Source organism: Armigeres subalbatus, chromosome 1, assembly GCF_024139115.2.
Source record: "Armigeres subalbatus isolate Guangzhou_Male chromosome 1, GZ_Asu_2, whole genome shotgun sequence".
NCBI lineage: Eukaryota > Metazoa > Arthropoda > Insecta > Diptera > Culicidae > Armigeres > Armigeres subalbatus.
This window is the reverse complement of record NC_085139.1, coordinates 270,099,784-270,120,602: the sequence shown is the minus strand read 5'-3', so window position 1 is coordinate 270,120,602 and position 20,819 is coordinate 270,099,784. Positions and strand designations below refer to the sequence as shown.

The window sequence follows — 20,819 nt, the reverse complement described above, 5'->3', positions numbered from 1 at the left end:
ATAGCTTGCTGTCATCTCTAAATTTATGATTTATGTCACATTTTCTATTTGCTACAAATTCTCTAAAAGAAAATACAAAAACGGCAACTCTTCCTCGAATTGCTAATGATTTTGCTTTGCATATTTTGAGTTACCCTAAAACCAGCTCAGCGCACATATGCACTTAACTCAAGTAGGACAGAAAGCCTTTCTACACTCGGGCCATACGACCGTCGCGTCGTCGCGACGTCCGCCCTCGCCGCAGCAGCAGGTGAGAGAGACTGCCGTCTCGACGGGTTCGTCGTTTGCTCCCCCAGCATAGCTTCGGAGCATTGAAGTCACCGACGTCGCCGTCGATCGTACAGCCCAGTCACTCATCGCTGCAGCAGTTGGATCGCCGTCGGTGGTGCACCGTTGGTCCACCGAACCGGACGGTGCTACCTTTCAGTACGATCTCCTACGTCGTCGAGTTCGGTCGGTTCGGTCTCGATAGGATCGCTGGATCGTTGATCGCGGGGTTTATCGAACAGTAGTGGTGCGGGGTGGTGCTTCTCACCTGGAAAGTCAGTGAGGGGTGCTAATTCTGCGGTGTAGAATTTAGGAGCGAAGCGAAGTGAGTGGAAGAAGCAAACCTGCTGCAGTGCAGCTAGTGCCTGGCCAGACCAGCTGTGACGGCATTCTCTCCGGGACGCGACGGTGACAAACGAAAGGCCAAGACAGCGCAGAGGCTTCATGCTTGGTAGCAGATGGATTTGCAATAATCCGCTGATCCGGGGCGAGCCAGCAGTGCACACTATACGGAATGGATATAGCAGTGTTTTTATATTGGCAATAGACGAGAGAGTGTCTACCTAATGAACGACGACATCGATAAACAGAGCGCTGCTGTGATCTAAGTGAAAGAGAGTTGTTGTATAGTACGTATTGCTTGTTGTATTCACGGATGATTGTTTTTGCAACACTAGTTTACAAAATAATTTTAAAAAAATAATTTACTTCATCATTTGAATTAGTATTCTGCGGTGAATGTGCCAGAAAAAAAATATAAATTTTGTATACATTGGAAGTTATTCTTAGAACAAACTCAAATCGTGTTTTTTTTTAAAGTAGGTAGTTTGATAATTGGTAGAGACATATGTTACAAAACAAAGATGCTGCTCTCCTCCTGAGTAAGGACTTCAAGAGCGTGATGTTTTCATGAATTTCCAGTAGGAAATTTCTCTGAATTTGCGTGATTTATTCTTTCTAAACTATATTTTATTTACCAAAACAAAAATAAAAACTTTACCATGAAATACGACTTTCTTTAATTTGTATTTTGCCTTTTGGGTTGCTAAAAGTTTTAAATTCCGTGGACCCGTGTTATCGTTTGACTTTTAGCTGATCGGATTTGCTGGAGTGTGCAAAATCTTTGTGTTCTCTGAACACAAATCGATCAAACGAGCCAGTTCACGGTTCAATTGATTTGGGCACGTATAGCAGGAACTGCCCCGCAGCAGAATGTGAACGAGATAAACGTTTTGGGGATCTCCGCGTTAGCGCTGCGCTGGCAACGATCTCAACGACCCCATGGATGGTGAACAAACGCGGTGGACTGGCTGGGCGAAGTGAGTCCAATGACATTTGGGACCTTCTGCGAATAATAATGTTTATTCGGTTCGGGGTTGATGCACCACGGCGCAGCGTGAAACGAGGATCCCTATACTTTGGGCAACTTGGCTACATCGGTGTTCTGTTGGATCGACCGTTGGTCCGGACCGTGGGTTGGGACGTTAATTATCTGTAAGTCGTTTTTTCTCTTTTGTCCAATTTCGGCAGTCGAAGGGAAATGCAGTAAAAAGCATGCAAAAGAGACAAGCCCTCGAACAAAAGAGTGTCTTGTGTGAAGTTGAAGTTTAAATCGTCCGGCAATGATCAAGACGATGACGACGGCTAGTGAGTATCAGGCGCGGTGTGGTCAAAGCATAAGAGCAAAACTTAATGTTTGAACAAGGAGTAGTGAGAAAGGCAAGAAAAAAAAACAAGTGAAAACGTTGATCTTTTCAAGTAGTGCGAAGTCCAAAACTAGCGAGAAGACTGTAGTTGGGGATGTTGATGGAAAGACGTGTTTTTTTGTTGTTGCTTCGTCGACAGAGAATAGCGAAGAAGGTAAAGTTGCTGTGACGAAGACATAGTTGGATATACGAAGGTTGCGGGGACCGGTGGCGATGTGGAGTGTGTGATCCGGGCAAGCCGGACTATGATGATACGGTCGCTGTCGCCGACCTCGTTGGTGGTGGGATGAAGAGTTTTTGGTAGCGAAAACGGTTGTCGTCCGCAGTGTGGAGGAAGAAAAGACACGGTGTCCCTGTGAACGTTATTAGCAAGGGAAATTACTTCAAACGTTTGGTGGTTGCTTATTACAGGTAAAAGATTTCACAGATTACATTTGATGTTAATGTAAAACGTTTCAGTAGTTATTTATGCATGATTATGGCTTATTATTTGTAGTTACCATGACAAATTAGTTAAACAGGCAACAGATTATTTTCCCTAGAAAGAATGCTTTTAGAAGTTTTTATTATCTCAATAACTATCGAAGTTGTTCGAATTATTTAACTGGTGTTGATATTTATGAAAATATGAATAGATTGAGATTGTATATGGAAAAAAGGAAATTCAAAATCAGTTTTAAGCACTCTTTGGTGACAATTTTATCTAAAGTATGAAAAATCATAGAAAAAAAGAAGAAAATTCTACCGAACTTACATTTTACCGAATTTCCTCAGAAAACATACTATCCGAAATATCGAATTTTTACGGGATATTCCCGAACATAAGAATAAATTTGTGGGAACGTCATGTCAGTTTGACATTTTTTCTAAATGTTGGTTTAATACGACGCAACATTTGCAAGCTATTATTCTGCAAACCTCGGTTCAAAGGCCCATCGAAAAAGTCTATCGGTCCAGTTTGACCGTTCGGGTCGACCGAGGCGAGGAGAGATAGACGATGTCTTGCCTAGTCGGTGTCGACTGGCCATCCTGCACCTTTGCCATCAGTTTTATGGCAAATGGTGGAAGAGATGGAGATAGTGGAACCCGTTTGTTTTCTTCCTATGGTTGGAATCCGCCACCGCCGGACCGCGTGTGCCGTGAATGAACTGAATCACCACCGCACCGGAGACTGCGGCGGGAGGGGATGTGCGATCCGGATCAGGTGAGCAGACGGGTGCGAACGCGCCGTGGACAGTGTCAGTAGACGGATGGATGGATGGATGGATGGCTGGTTGTATGGATAGATTGATGGGAGGGCATTATTTATACACACATTAAATTGTATGTGTGGTGATGTGAATAATTAGTTTATAAAAGTTTCATTTCACTTTTCGCTGGCTCTTTGCGTGAATAGCAGCTGGTTAGATACGAGCTTCCGTTTTGTTGAAGTTTTGTGTGGTCGTTGTCGATCATCATCTTTGAGGTTCTTCCCATGAAATTCGCTCTGAAATTCCTTTAACCCTTTAGGGACGGATGGGTCATAACTTATATGCCCAGCGTTTTAGATTTTCTGTGTAAAATCACAGAAGAATTTTTTTTCTTTATTTGTGCGAATTTTTAAATTTTTAAATTCTTCACTCTCACAGAAGAGAGCAAGGTCCTCACTACCTTCAGTAAACTAGTTCAGCAGGATATTGGATTTACAGGAAAATATCGAAGGTCAAGTGTGACTATTCCCTGAACATCCAGTTATCACTGGCGGAGCTAAGCTAGGGCACGATGGGACACGTGACCCACCAAAACGAACATTTTCCCTGATTATTATTTATTTATTCAGACTAAGGCCGAAGTGGCCTGTGCGGTATATAAGAGTCTTCTCCATTCGGCTCGGTCCATGGCTACACGTCGCCAACCACGCAGTCTGCGGAGGGTCCGCAAGTCATCTTCCTCCTGATCGATCCACCTTGCCCGCTGCGCACCTCGCCTTCTTGTGCCTTCGGTTGTCGAGAACCATTTTCACCGGGTTACTGTCCGACATTCTGGCTACGTGCCCGACTCACCGCAGTCTTCTGATTTTCGCGGTGTGAACGATGGATGGTTCTCCCAGCAGCTTATGCAACTCGTGGTTCATTCGCCTCCTCCATGTACGCAGGTACGAGGTACGCAGGTACGCAGCACTTTCCTTTCGAAAACTCCAAGTGCGCGTTAGTCCTCCACGAGCTTCCAGGTCTCGTGTCCGTAGAGGACTACCGGTCTAATGAGCGTTTTGTCGATTGTCAGTTTGGTACGGCGGCGAACTCTATTCGATCGGAGCGTCTGGCGGAGTCCAAAGTACGTACGATTTCCAACCACTATGCGTCTCCGAATTTCTCTGCTGGTATCATTTTCGGCAGTCACCAGTGAGCCCAAGTACACAAATTCTTCTACCACCTCGGTTTCATCACCACCGATGCAAACTCGCGGTGGGTGGCTCACATTGTCTTCTCTTGAACCTCTTCCTATCATGTACTTCGTCTCCTAGTCCAATCCGCTTAGCTGCCCTCTTCAGTCTGATGTAGGCTTCCTCCATCCTCTCAAAGTTACGTGCCATAATATCTACGTCGTCGGCGAAACCAAATAACTGGACAGACTTTGTGAAAATTGTACCACTCGTGCCGATCCCTGCCCTTCGTATGACCCCTTCCAAAGCGATTGTGAATAGCAGACACAAATGACCATCACCTTGCCGTAACCCTCTGAGCGTTTAGAAGGGACTCGAGAATGCCTCTGAAACTTAAACTACGCGCATTACCCGATCCATCGTAGCCTTGATCAACCGTTTCAGTTTATCTGGAAATCCGTTTTCATGCATCAGCTGCCATAGTTGGTCCCAATCGATTGTATCATATACGCCTTTGAAGTCGATAAATAGATGATAAGTGGGCACGTTGTACTCGTAGCATTTCTGCAATACCTGACGTATGGCGAACACCTGGTCCGTGGTGGAAAGTTCGCCCATAAAACCCGCCTGGTACTGCCCCACGAACTTTAATCTTGCAATTGGTGCTAGTCGACAGCATAAAATTTGGGAGAGCACCTTGTAGGCGGCGTTCAGCAATTGCGCGGTAGTTGCTACAATCCAGCTTATCGCCTTTTTTGTAGATGGGACACACGACACCTTCCATCCTGCAGCAAAACCTCATCCTCCCAAATCTAGGTAATGACCCAGTGCAGCGCTCTAGCCAGTGCTTCACCACCGTGTTTAAATAGCTCTCCTGGTAGTTGGTCAACCCCAGGGGCTTTTTGTTCTTCAGCCGGCCTCCTGGGTTTCCTGAAGATCCGGAGCCGATAGAATTATGTCCTGCACGCGTTCCCCCAGGTCCATCACCATACCGCCATCTTCGTCTGCCACATCGCCATTCAGATGCTCTTCGTAGTGCTGCCGCCACCTTTGGATCACCTCACGTTCGTTCGTAAGAAGGTTCCCGTTTATGTCCTTACACATATCGGGCAGTGACACGTGGCCCTTACGTGAACGGCTCACCTTCTCATAGAACTTTCGTGCGGTATTTTTCCTCCGGAAATTGAGCCAAGTGACCTGCGGAGTTTTGCTAGAGCGTCGAAAAAAACTGACGCGTTCAGGATGATTAACTTCATCGTTCCCTGAAAGAAAATCAAATATCGATTCTTCATTTTAAAACCCAATTAATTGCATATTATTCGGCAACTCGGTCGCACGAATTTTTTTTTTGTTAAATTTCTTGGCTGTGTATATGCACAGCACATGTTTCGAAATGGACAAATTGATATGAAACTTGTGAAAAAGAATCCACGTGTATTAGAGAAACTCGTACCCTCAACTTATTACTCTCTAGATATGCGTGATAAATATATTTATTAACGATACTTTCAGCCCAAGGCTGGCTTGTCTCGTAAACACTTAAAGGTCCCGTTTGCGGAAAAGCCATCAGAATCCGAGTACCAACCTCCACCGCGGTCAGCTCTTTTATTTTGACGTAGGACTTACGTCTTTTTTACTATACTGGGTGTCATTTAGATTTTTGGAAATCGAGAACGTTATGCCGAAAGGGAAGATTTCGAACGTTACTAGCGCCTTTATCTTTCGATGGATTTTGAAGATTTATATATCAATTGACTCGGACACTATCAATGGTAAGCTATTGAAATTTTCAATTCTTGTCAAAGCCAATAAAAATTTCATATATAACCAATCCCGTGCATTCCTAACACGGACATCAGAATGCTGTATATCACGGGTCTTCGGGTTCACCGCAAGATTTTCTTTGTGTATAAAAGATGCTGTGCTTGCCGTGTGTGAGTCATTCCAGTTTGTGACAGCAGCGCGTACTGACGTGCTTTCTGCTCGCGCATTTGGTGCTGTTTTTCTTTGTTTGGCGATAAGATGAATATATGTTCAATGAGATGGAAAACGGGACAGTTCCCTTAAAATAGCACCTTTTGCCCAAGTCTAAAAATTTGATTATTAGAATTTTTAAACTTTAAATACTATCATCAATAAGAAATCTATAAATACCCTACATTTGCTTGAGTAAATAAGGGCCTAACAATTAGAAACAAAGCAATTCTGATTATGTATTTAATTATTACTTTTATTTCCAGAAGTTTTGAATAAACAAATTGCTAATACCTAATTCTGCACAACATGGAAGTTGTTGTTTCCAATATCAATACCTATAATCAAACCCCATAAATTCAAAAGTAAAGTGTAAATACGTTACGTTTACATAAGTCTCACGTTTACTCGTGGTTATGTTTAAAACATTACCCATTGCTCGTTTTTTGCTTTAGCCAATCATTAGGTCGAAATGGATATACGGCAGAAAATGTCTTTTGGTAAAAAAAGGAATAACAAAGAAAAACATTCGACCAAACAGGTATTTGACAGAATAGACCATTTTAAATTAAGCCAAACAGATCGGCCGATTTTGTCCCTTGTCCAGACTATCCAGCTTTCCACGCTGGCCATAATGGTGGATGCTATAAAAAATTGACATTATCTGCTTCCCGACACTGAACTGGAATTTTCATCGAAGCAAACATTAGTGCTGTCCAATGAGAACTTGAAGTAGCTCGAAGTTTCTGCCTGTCCTGCTCATGTCCATTTGTTGACAAAAAAGAACGAGCAGGACGGGAACAACTTCTAGCTACTTCGAGCTGCTCATTGGACAGCACTTTTGATTCCTCCACCAATAACAGCCAATTTGTTGTTTTATTTTCATCAACAAACAAGCTTGTACAGGAATTTGGAATTCTTAACACTCAACTCAATGCACTTTATTGATATGTCTAATTTTAACTTAATTACAGAATATCGAGGAAAACAACTTGAAAATCTATGAACTTGGCGGTTAACTTACTTGGATTATATACAGAAGTGGCCATACTAAGAACTTGGATCAGGAACATTGTGGTCGATCTGTCTCCAAACAAACTGTCAAGCGTGTCTCCAAACGAGCATGACGTCACGATTTTAATGAAAATGTTAAGAAGTGTGACGTCATATGCGCCTGGTGCACGGTAAAAAAACGAACCCAACCATGCTTTCGCTCATCTACACCCAAAAAAATCTGCACGTTCTTTCCACCTGAAAAAATACGTAGATTTTTTCCACCTGAAATTCACGTAACTTTTACCTGATTTTCCGATAGAAATTTCATTCTACGTGAAAATCAGGTAAGTTCTACCTGAGTTTTGGATAGAATTCACCGGACACGTAAGTTTCACCTGAATTTTCTGAAGCATTTGCAGTTACGTGTGCACGTAAAATGTACCTGAAAATTCAGGTGGAAACAACGTTTAGATTATTTGGAGTGTATAGATTCTACTATCTATCCAGCTTTCCACGGTCGCCATAATGCCGAAAGCTATAAAAAGTTTGATACTGAACTGAAATTATTGTCTAGCAAGCATTGATCTGAATTGATGTGTTTCGTTGCTAACGACAACTCAAACATGTTATTTTTCTATCAACAAAACAATTCACCGAAGGATTGAGTTTCATCATTCCTCTTGAATAATTATTTCATTCAGACATATTTTATTTCAGACATACTGAACCCGTTCTAAAAAGTACATATGTACTATGCTCACATATGAAGCATAAGCCAATATATTTAGTTCCAATCGACTGTTTCTGGGCATTTCAGCATAAACATAGTGATATTAACGTATATCAAGCTATTTGCTTCTTAAATAGATCTGCCATCCGCTTGAAGGTCCTGGTTCCTCTGGTTAGACGCACTAGAGGAACGTTATAAACCTACCAGAAGAATGGTGATTGTTATCGTTTCAATTGCAGAAAGTTTGCTTCTATGTTCTTAGCACTTCTGGTACTCATTGAGCGATGGATTCAAACTGCCAAAAAAATAGGAAATAATCATGAAGTTGAAAATTATTTGATTGTTAAATTATAAGATTGATAATTGATAAAAAAAATATAAATTTTGATCACAGTAGTTAAAACCTTTCTTACTTCGTTGTAATCACGGTCGTAATTCGCTGGTTCGGATTGTAATACATCTGCTACTTTTTAGTTGGGCTTCCGTTGATTGGGCCATGGCCCAACTAAAAGGCAATCGGATGAGAAAATTCATTGCAAACACTGAAAATGGAAACTTAGGGGATAGGCTGAACAAGGTTGTGGCTCAAACAACGAATTACGATTGTAACAATAAATAGAAAATAAATAATAAAGCAACTCGGGTATGAAGCGTGTTTTATCTACCAGACACCCGTGAACACGAACCCGTGTAAAATCCAACTGCTCGACATAACGAAGCATGCAATCCAAACCCGATGATTGTTTGATGGGGTGGACAAACCGAACGAACGGCTCAACCCGATCATCGCCCACTGAGCTATAAAGTGAAGTTCGGCACAGTTTATTTTCCAAAAGTGTTTGAAAGTGCTAATCGTAAAAGAGTTTATCTCGCACATTTTGCGACCTTGAGTAGTAAGAGCTAAAAGTTAAGGAGTAATTCCTTGCTCTGCTCAAGTGTTTGTCCTGCTATCGCGTGTGATCGTTAGAAGACCCACGATTAAAGACACTTGACACGATCACATCGTGTCTGCCAGACACGTTGTGTACGCCTCCCAGAAGGTTGAGCAGAACTGTACATTACAAAATAGTCCCTAGAAGTCTGTGATGGCCTCTTCGCTCACGGCGGAGCCTCTCGGTATTGAAGCAGCTTCACGAATCCGGCCAAGCATGATCCCATCCCTTCCGGCAGAACGCGCCTTCGGACGTCGCAGGTCCAACGGAACAGTAAGCTCACAAAACAGTGGAGTGTTTCCTATCTAAATTAGCTTTTAATTAATGCGCTTGATAAAACCGTTAGCAATCAATTACTTTGTGTCGCGAACATTATTAGCATGCTTCAAACGTTTGATTTTCAGGTTGAAAACAAATTAAGAGAACAGGTTAGTTTTCCTTAGTGCGGTATTGTGCCTGCCCTGAGATCCCCAAGTAGGCTGACCAGATCATTTCGGTGAAAAAACGGGACAAGTGTGCTCGCAAAATGGGACATATAAAAAAACTTTGTGATAAAATTCAAGAGCTGTGGAAATTTCAAATTATATAGTCTTAATTTAAATTTTCCGTATAAGAATTAAGAAATTTATTTTTAATTATTTTGGAATTTTGTTTTCATCTGCTCTTAGATATGCATTAAGGATTTTATTATTGACCAATATCAAAACCTTTTCCAATTTTGAATAATTGAAAATATCAAACAATAGTCAAAATGAGCATGAGCATGATTGACCGCCCACGGTTGCTACTCCGTTATTGCCAGGCCAGCTGAAATTACACAGAGAACCAATAGATAAAGTTTGGGACTAACATCATTTTCAATGTGTAAGAACTGCCCATGATCGCATATTTGTAACATTTGCATTTTGGTTGATTTTGTAAATCGTTTATCAATCCTCCCCACAAACTCAAGCATTTCCAACTTACCACAGATAAGCAAGATAGCAAAGCCTATTTTACTGTTGTGGGATTATATCTAGTAAATTAAGCTTTCTGAAGGCTTTTTACAAAATCAACAAAAATGCGAGTGTTACAAATATGCGATCATGGGCAGAGAACTGGTGACCCAAAAATAAGCAATACCAGCGCCAACCGTGTCCGAATGCAGGTCAATTAAGGAATAGGTAGAAAATTATTGACGTGATACTCGCTCTGATAGAAGCCGACGAGTCATCTGCACTTCCACGAAAAATCACTGGGATGTTGGATATATGGAAGGGAGTGTGGCAGGGTTCGTTTTGGTAAACGGTCTACCGTGTATAGCGTGTAGTTTTATTTAAAACAAAAGCAATCGAAAAACGCTAAATATTTTAATTATCGGATGCGAACCAAATTTTCACTTTGTGATTAACTTACTCACACGCACGAAACAGAACAAAATTTTGGTGACCGGCTGTTCGTATTGCTTTCCGCACAAATCAAAACTATATTTCGACGACCGGCCGATCGCTCTGCTTACTGTAGAATCTGAAGCACGAGAAATCACGCACTGAACTGATTAACTTTATTACCGGACGCGCAATGCAGAACATAATATTTCGGAAGATCGCGCGATCGTTCTGCTGTCCGAAACAAGAGAAATCTCGCACTGAACTCTCACAAACAATAGTCAAAATGATCAGCCTAAGGCCGGTTTTGGGCATTAAAAGGCTAAGAAAAAAAAAATATAAAAGACAAATGCGAAAAGAGCAATAGGGTGGGATTATTGATTTCCCGTGCCAAATCCCTTTTTCATGAATATAAGTGGGAAAAAATCTGCGGATAAGAATAACAAGAATCTCAACAAGGAAAGAACATTAATAAAATGTAATTTTAATTATTTCCATGAATATGATTCAAGCATTAAAATAAATAAGAAAATTATTTTGAGCTTTTTAGTGGAATGTTTTCACCTGTCATAAGACGAGTTTGAACAATCCCATTGAATTCCACCACTTAATTGTATCCTGACAGATACGTATTTCGACCTCAACAGTAAGGCCGTCTTCAGTGTCTTGTACTTGACTCGAGTCAAGTACAAGACACTGAAGACGGCCTTACTGTTGAGGTCGAAATACGTATCTGTCAGGATACAATTAAGTGGTGGAATTCAATGGGATTGTTCAAACTCGTCTTATGACAGATTAAAATAAATGTCGAATTTAATCAATTCCCAAAGTTGATTTAAATTACGCTAAAAGTAGCGTAGTGTGAATCTTGTCCATTGATTTTGTTCCCATGTGCTCCCAAAAAAAAGCAGGACTAATGTAATTTCGTCGCGAAAAGAAAAAAAAATCCTGGCTATTTTATTGTCTGTTCTACAGCTCGGACTCTCGTAAATTTCCACCGGATTGTATTTTAAATCGAGCCGAATTTCAATTTTTTCATAACGGAATCCCATAGATCCCGTTAACACACATGGGGGCGAAATTTGCAGACAAGCTCCTGATGGGTGAACTAGCCTTAAAATACGTAAGGACCTTAAATCTAGCCTTTGATCCGACCAAATTTTCCCTCGGTTTGAAACTGCATTGAACTCGATTTTGTTCAGTTGATTTATAAATTATTTTTTCATGCCGTCGTTTTTTTACAATTGATAATATCGAAATATTCAAAATTGCGTTGCGTTGCGTTGCGTTGCGTTGTAACGAAGTTTTTCGTTGATTGCATACTGATAACTGTCATGTATATTCTTTCACTTTCTTACCCCAACTGCTTATGGATTAATATTTGGGATTTTATAGCAACCAAATTGGGAGTCCAAAATGATAAAGCATGAAAGCTACTGCTGGCCACGCTCATCTTCTCCGTTACTAGGGAAGGGAAGGAAATGATGATATGACATCTAATTAACGAGAGTCCAGCGACTCACCGACGCCCTCATAGATGTCAAGGAGTTGGATGGTTGGTAGGAATATAGTTTAGGAATATCACCATAAGCAAATGATATAATGCGTTTAAACAGACGTTGGGAGTGACCATGCTAAGAAATTTTTGTCACTCCATTGTTAATTGTCCTGGGATGGGGCGAAGCTATTAAACTTGCCCTGGCTACCCAAGTAGCACACATGTCCTACATAGATTACTGCAACGGATATGCGACTAGATTTGGTCACTATTAAGTTGCTGCAACCATTTTAGTCTGACTTGTGCTGCTCGGGTAATTAGCCTAGGTTTAAGCGCCATTGTTCGCTCTCTGAAACGAGAAGGAATATAAAATATATTAATTTTCCCTTCCCCTCATGCGATCCCAATTGAAATTATGTCATCACCCCATTCCAAAAATGCCAGCATTATTAGAGGTCTTCGCAGATTCTTAATACAACCCATAACATTTCTTTGCTCATTCTTAAGCAGCTTGCAAAAAGAAAATTATGTTCTACATATTTCTTGAATAGTTTCCAACCGTTCGTTTTAATATCCTGACTAGTCCGACTATATCCGACTAGGCTAAAAGCAGTGATAAAGGTGGAAAATGAGCAAAAGTGTATGTCTTCTCTAGCATAACAATATAAATAACTGGGAATGAACCATCCATATATGTGAAAATATCTAAATTATTTATAAATTTGTGAATTTTGCTACGATTAGTTACAGGTAAGGGACAAATTAAATAAAATTTGCGGACAGTGTAATATATTGATGGTACCATTATTGTGGAGTTCATTAGATGTGCTTAAACACAAAAATCATATGCAGTTGATAGCCAATAGCCTCATGGTATGTAATATAAATGAAGTATGGTGACCGCATAGCTCAGTAAAAACTGTCCACTTTAAGCCAATTAAAGTAGAGGCACCAAACCAACCAGAGCATGTATCTCGAGCTATTGTTCCACTTCATGATGAAGTTAAGTGAAATTGCACTCACCTTTCTGTTTCGTTTGAAGCAACTTACCTCAACCTAATGTTAACTGACCTACCGTCCATATCCGAAAAATCGCATTCCTGGACATCATATTCCCTAAATGTGATCTTTTTAGCTGCAATCCCACACGTCTACGCCTCCACCTGGACCTGTGACGCTTTGCTCTGTGACGGCTCCAGCACCCTCAGAAAAGGGGTACCTTGTCAACTTTTTCGGCAACAACAGACGGACAGCTGTTCGGTTTTCGCCGGCGGCTGCACTGCGAAAGATCGGAAGTCCCAATTCCGTTAAAAGACATCGATGACGAAGCTGTTCGAAATATTCATGAACTTCGACGACTTATCGGAATCCGGATGGATCTACTTCCGCGCCTATTGGATGTAGCTAGTGTAGAACTCCGACTCTCCTCTGAGACGCGACTCTCCAGAATTATTCTCGGCTTTTCCAGCGAGTTTCAATAGCGCTTTCGAATCATTTGTTCCGAATATTAATTAACTAGCCGAAATTTCTAATTGGCGTATTGAAAAAATTTGACGCGGAAAAACTATGACTTCACTAAAGCACGACTTACTTCGACTTACTTACTTACTTCCAAAAAAAACTCGATAATATCGAAATATTCAAAATTATTCAGAAAGACTTCGAATAATTCTTAATGTTTCGAAAAGAATCAAATGATTTCAAGACAAAATTTTCAAAACGATTTATCTGCTTTTGAAAACAAAGACTCCAACGTCGATTTGACGAATCTGATAGCACTCCCTCGCAAACCAACACTATTAATAGGTAGGTAGGTGAAGATTTCGGCTACCTGGTGATGGCGTTGGTTTACGCCGAAGTGCTATCAGATTCGTCAAAACGACGTTTCAATCTTTGTTTACAAAAGCAGATAAGTCGTTTTGAAAATTTTGTCTTGATTTAATAAAATGTGGTAAAGCAGATTTGAAAAAAAGAAAATTAATTACCTGCTTCGGGAGATTCAAAAATAATAATCGAAAATAATCTTAGTCTGAAAATTAAAATGTCTGTCCCTGCGGTTTATTTTATTGACGTTGAAGCGTGACCTGCTTTTCAGAAAATATGTACTTGCCTACCAAATTACTAATTCCTTTCAATCTACTAAATAATCATGGAAATGAAACTGTATGAAAAAATCTCCCGGACTGTTGAATAACTGTTAAATAACTGTGAAAAACCTTGAGAAAAGTTGATCAAAGAAAAATGAAAAACGGCATAGATAACAACTAAGATTGATGTTTTCGGCGATAGCAGTCTGATTAAGTAGCAAATACTTTATTTGATTTTTTAATCACCGTTACTAATATGGGGTTGATTTATTGATATTTTTCGGTGAACAATAACTATACGCCATTTGTTTTCCTGCGTGAAGTTTCGGTCTACTACTTTGTCTCGACCATCTTCAGACGCATTTCGATCACCACAGCAATTTCCATCTCGTTGTCTGTTGGGCAATCACCGAAAAATATCAATCATCAACCCCATAGCAAATACTTTGTTGCTCCTTCATCCGACGTTTCGGTTAATTTATTCAACCATCTTCATGGGTTAAAGAATGTTAAATAAATTAACCGAAACGTTGGATGTAGGAGCAACAAAGTATTTGCTTCTTATTAAGACCGCTATCGCAGAAAAAAATCAGTCTTAGTAGCAAAACTTCAGTCGTCAATTCCCAGATGAGGCATAGATAACATTCTTTTAAAAGCAACACGTTAGGAGGGGTCTCATAGCGTAGTTGGCTACGGTCATGGGTTCGATTTCCAGCCGCTCCACCAAGCCCTTGTCAGTCGCCGGGGGTGCAACCGAAACGGTGGCGTTTTGTGGGGAAACGCATCTTACCGACACGACTGCCCGATAACGACTGACAAATTGTTCATCTCGGAGGCATTCCTCCAATGTACTTCGATAAATGGCAACCGAACAATGCAACGAGCAATTGGATTCACGATATGAACAAATGGACACAATGGACTGACGATCAGATGGACCCGGCAATAATCCGATTTTTCATTTTTAGTTTCTCAATTCTCAATCCTTTCTTCTTGATCCTTGCTTCTCATTACTCGCTTCAAACTTGTCACTAATCATTTCTCGGTCTTCCACTCGATCATTTGGGACAGATGGTATTGTCGTCCAATTGATCTGATTGGCAAATGACTTTGTCGGACAAATAACCCGTTGGGTTGTATGTCCCTCTCGGCTAAATGACATTTTCACCTGCTCGCCGTAAGTCTCTCTAAGGCAAATGATCTAGTGACCTATCCAAATTTTCTATTACTTTTGACTGTAATTTGATGTTTGACAAAATTATAGCAGAACCACAGTTGAGGTTAAACCTGTAAGAATTGAGTCCATGAGGAAGGTCCCAAACGCATGGCTGGTAGCGATGAATGCCGTTCAAAATAGTGACTTTAGTGACCAAAGATGACGAAAAAGTGACCAAATAGTGACTATCAATCGCAGAAAAGTAACCAAATAGTGACTTTTGTATGATGTTTTGAACCGGGTATAGAACTACAAGTGAATGCGACACTCTTATAAGTACCACGGAGTTGGATATTGAGGATGATATTCGTTGGATCAACCAGAAGCTAGCAATGTGACCATGGTACCTCATATTAAGTAGCACACCACGAGAAGGTATCTACCCGGCGTCACGGGAACGGGTAGAGAGTTACAAATTGTGTCACGAATTATGTTGATAATTAGAACAGTATTTGTTGTTTAATATGGGTTAGAAGTTTTCTGTATAACAGCTAAATAATGATATAAAATTATCTATTTTTTTTTGTTAAATATCTTGGCTGTGCATTTGCACAGCACATGTTTCGAAATGGACAAATTGATATGAAATTTGCGAAAAAGAATCCACGTGTCTTGGAGGGACTCGAACCCTCAACCTCCTACTCTCTAGATAGGCGTGATAACCCCTACACAACAAGACCACTTAAAGGTCACGTTTTCGTACGGCCGAGTTGCCGAAAAATTATCTAATTAATTCCTAGACGGTGAACTATTTGGACTCGCAAAGCTTATAAATCTTTGGTAGGACCATTTGGTTGATAAATATAAAGGAATTAAAATAATGGAGAAATTTAAAAAGTACGATTTTACCTGTTATTAAATTATGGTTTAATAACAAATAAATAACTTGATTTAGTTTTTGAGATTTTGAACTCGACGTGGCATTCTTAGGAAAATTTTGAAAATCCAATAAAACCATGGTGTCTTATAAGAAATCCACAAATTCTAATAAACTTTAATTTCTAAATGGCAGACTTTAGTATTAAAGTTAATTAAAAATGAGTTGCCAAATAATCTCAAGCTAAAAAAATCTTTCAAATCTTATTAGTTTTATGTTTTATTTTGGATTTTAAAAGTCCGACCAATTTATTCACCTCCACACTAGTTTTTTGGGTATCTTTTCTTAATTGTTAATAAACAGAATCAAAATGTGATATTTCTGAAAAGTTTCAATCAAAAGGTTTTGAATTTAGTGGCTTGTGCCAGAATTAATTCTACAATTTGTTTGAGACTTATTCCGAAGCGTCGCAACATTTATTTAACAATATTTAACCCGTTTAACAACCATTTAACAATCATAATGTACTTTCTGTCATCGACGCCCCTATCATTCATTATTCTACCTGACGTTGAGAAACATCAAACATCATTAGTGCTGTCCAATGAGAGCTTGAAGTAGCTCGAAGTTTCTCCCTGTCCTGCTCATGCCCATTTGTTGACCAAAAAGAACGAGCAGGATGGGAACAACTTCGAGCTACTTCGAGCTGCTCATTGGACAGCACTATTGTCATGTGATGAAACTGAAGCTGTCCACTATCTTTGTCTCCGGAGGGTATTAACGCTCACCAGCAGACGTGGTTCTGGTAACAAAACTCCTAAATTCTGTACTCTTTTCTTGAGGTTCGCCTTGACATGAATCGGAAATAACCTTACAATTTTCATTACATACTTACTTGGAGCTTCTTGGATACATATTTCCCAAATTTAATATATTACTACCAGATTCACATTTGATTTCGTTGATCATGGGCATGATGACCGTGCATTTCGTGGTTGCTACTCCGTGATTGACCAGAACAATCGCAATTGCACAGGGAAGCAATGGACGGAAGCATGGGATTTGCTCTCTAACGGCGCTGGCCACGTCCTCGCGATCTATCGAACGCCTCTGCACTCGTCACGAGTTCATGAGGAATTTTATTGGAATTTGGGGGTTTTCATGGCAAAGGTTCGTCTTGGTTAACGGGTTACCAATGTGGCAGTAATGAAAAGTGTATCTAAATTTGACGCCAGAAACGAGCTTTTGGCTTATATCGAACCGAATATAACCGCCGAAGCAAGTCAAATATAACCGCCAGAACTAATCAAGATGTAGGTAGAGGATATAATGTGGAAACGGAATGAGAGCCCATTTCTAGTTCTAGCAATTGCTAGAACATGAGAAATATACGGAAAGATACAAAAGTAGAAGATAGAGTGTTTTTTTATATATACTATTCCGTGAAAGAAAGAGTGTTGGTCAGTGTTGGAAAAAACTCAAATTCTCAAATCTCATCCAAGATTCAAATCAAGCGCGAGGAAAACCTCACCCGACTCACAGCCCAGAGAATCGTCCATGATTCGACTCGCTATTCGCATCATTGCGTGATTTTTGCGTGTTCTTCTTCGTTAAATTCATCGGAATAACTTTTTTTTGCTTAAAACAATGGATAAAAAATCCATACGTAAACATAAAATATTCTTCGATTGGGTATTGACACTTTTTGGGGCGAAATGTTTTTTCAACGAATGAGCGAAACGATGCGTGAAAAACTCATGCGCGATGCTCTCTATGCAGAATTTCAAGCGAGGCATCTCGCGCATGGGGCTGCGGTGAATGAGATTTGAGCATGATTTTACCAACACTGGTGTTAGTAAAATCTCAAATTCTCAAAACTCATCGGCAAAATCATTAGTGAGTCTAATCCCATCAGAATCATGGTCCCGAGAAACGCTTATGATTCGAATCGCATCATTGCATCATTGAATGATTTTTACATGTTCTTCAGTGTAGAATGCGTTGAATTAACTTTTTTCGCTTAAAACAATGGCTAATAAATCCATATGTAAAATATACGCATCGATTGCGTTTTGACGCTTTTTGGAGTGAAATCATTTTTTGGCGAATGAGCGAAGCGATGCGATTCTGTCCGAGAAACTCAAACGCCATGCTTTCCCTACAGAATCGCAAGCGAGTTGGCTCGTGCATGAAGCCTCGCTAATTGAGGTTTGAGTATGATTCTACCAACACTGAGAAAAAATGGAACGGGCCTGGGATTAAACCCACTACCTTCTGCGTAAGAGGAAGAAGTGGTCGGAGTTCAGCCAAACCGCACCAAGCGGCTTTTCTACTGACTTGTGATATTTTGTTCGGAAAAGGAAAACGGAAAGTATCTTATGTCAAATCATGCGTACATTTGTTGTAGGATATCCTCAGCTATGGCATTGAACGATGTTCGATGCGATTTGTGATTAATTGAATCTGTTACACGAAAAATTTGTCTAAAAAATTTGAAATTTTTCATTGGCGCTTGGTGTGATTTGGCAGAACCCCGACCAAGTGATAGCCATATGACCACTAAGCACGTTTACATATTTGATTTGGTTGATCATAATAGTTACAAATGATTTTTATTTTTAGCTTTTTTACAACAGGCAATGCAAAAATAGTGACTTTAGTGACCATTTTCCGAAAAATAATGACTTTAGTGCCTTTTGTATGCAAACAGTGACTTTTAGTGACTAGACTCAAAATAGTGACCAAGTCACTAAAAAATGACTCGCTACCCGGCCTGCAAACGGACCGAAATGTCGGACAAGATTAAATAACAGTGTTTTGATTTTGTCAAGACTGGAAAGCCATCTCTAATATATCAACATTTTCGGCCGTATGACTTGTTGGGTTATAAAGCCTGTTCACCTTTATGACTTGTTGAGCTGAATGGCTTCTTCGGCCAAACGTCGTATTCGGCCTAATAACCGTTCATCAAACCGTACAATTTGGCCTAACGGAATTAGACTAGATGGCTTTCGGCTTTAAGTCATGCGACCCTTCTCCTAGGCGGATGACGTTGAACACACACGCTGATATGCAGCATAAACTCAACGAACGCAGGTTTGGTCATCAAGGTCAACAAAAGCAAATCGTTGGATGTAATCATGGCAACCCCATCAAGTTTCACAGTGCCAGTGGATAATGTTGAAAGCTATCAATATCTTGGCAGCTAGGAGGCGTCAGGCGGGGTGGTACCAAGACTGACTCACGTGTACACGTAAAAAATGTAATGTTATTTATTATTAAGATTTCTAATACTTTTTCCCTAAGCAGGCGCCTAATGATATGTATAAGAAAACCCAGATTAATCCACCTAGCGGTGATGGTGCCTTTCTCGACCTTCGTAAAATGTGTGCGCTTGAAAATAGATGAGCTATTAGCTAGGAGTAAAAACAGACAAATTTCTTTGTCCGTTCTATGAAAATCAGATTATTTATGGCAAAGATATTGTAGATCCAGTTGAAAACCGAAAATCATATTTTGTCCCATTCCCGGATGTCGCGACTGCATCGCGAGTGGTGCCCGACTATGGCACAGTTGCGCACTACTCGCGATGGAGTTGCAACATCCGGAAATGCTGGAAAAGGCGATGGTCGCGAGCCGTCGGTTCGGTTTTCAGCTTGATCTACAATATGCTAATAAGAATTTCGACATTTTGTTTCCTTTTTCAATCTTTTGACGTACATACCCTGTTTTATTTTACCCCGTCATATCTCCTAAGGACAGCCCTTTTGGATGTAAATTGAACTGAAGCTCCGACTACACAAAAGAAAACGAAAATGTCATTCCCATCAAGCGAGCGGAGGGCAATATTTGTTATGATATAAATCTCATGACCGTCTTTCTACCAAACTCCCGTATGAAGAGGAAGTGTATCAGTGTGGAAGCATCCGATAGTTCGTTTTCGGAAAGAAATTATAGCCTTTCGGTACAACTTTGTTGCACAAGAAAGGCAAAAAGTATTTTGGCCATAATTTCAAAGGTAATAGTCCAATCTGGCCAACTTTCTAAATAGAACAGGATTCCGCATCTAATGCAATCTGTTGCGAGCAAATCGGTTGAGGGTAAGTCCATTAAAAGTCAGCTAGACTTTTTTACTCGCTTTTTTATAACACATAGTATATTTTGGCCATAATTTCTGTGCCCATGGTCCGAATTTTCAATAGAAAACAATACGACAGGATTCCACGTCGAATGAAACTTGTTGGAATTATAGATAGTGGAATATATAGATGAGTGAAGATAAATCCTCTGTCTCCAAACGAACTGTCAAACGTGTCTCCAAACGAGCATGACGTCACGATTTCAATGGAAACGTTAAGGGCTGTGACGTCATATGTGCGTGTGCACGGGCAGAAAAATCGACTCAGCCATGCTTTCGCTCATCTATATATTCTACTATCTATAGTTGGAATTAAATCGGTTGAGGATAAGTTCCCAAAAAGTGAGCTAAACTTTTCGCACTTTTGGTGCGCGCACACACACACAGAGACATCATCGCAGTTCACCGAACTTATACGTATATAACGCCATGAGTCCCCACCCCTCCTTTGAAAGTTTGGTTTTGGCGCGACCATCCAGCCTCTTCGTAGAAAAAGGCAACAATTGTGTCTCAGCCATAATTTCCTATCCCATAGTCCGCTCTAGCCAATTTTCAATAGAAAACAATGGGACAAGATTCTGCGTCGAATGCAATCTGTTGCGAGCGTCAATAGATGAAGTCTAAGTGCTAAAAAACGCTAATTAGACCGGTAGTCCTCTACGGACACGAGACCTGGACGATGCTCGTGGAGGACCAAGGCGCACTTGGAGTTTTCGAAAGGAAAGTGCT

At 40.4% G+C, this 20,819-nt stretch overlaps 1 protein-coding gene across 3 annotated transcripts in view; it reads left to right on the top strand.

Moving 5' to 3' along the window:
* Positions 1-418: 418 nt before the first annotated feature.
* The window catches only part of LOC134207529 (uncharacterized), a 159,637-nt gene continuing 139,236 nt past the window's right edge, over positions 419-20,819 (top strand). Inside the window, exons 1-2 of one of the 3 annotated variants that reach the window (XM_062683233.1) lie at positions 419-592; positions 1,798-2,384. The gene's annotated coding sequence lies outside the window, so the exon portion shown is untranslated. Of the gene's footprint in view, positions 897-1,797; positions 2,385-20,819 lie in introns of all 3 variants that reach the window. The other 2 variants (XM_062683230.1, XM_062683232.1) reach the window with 2 other exon arrangements.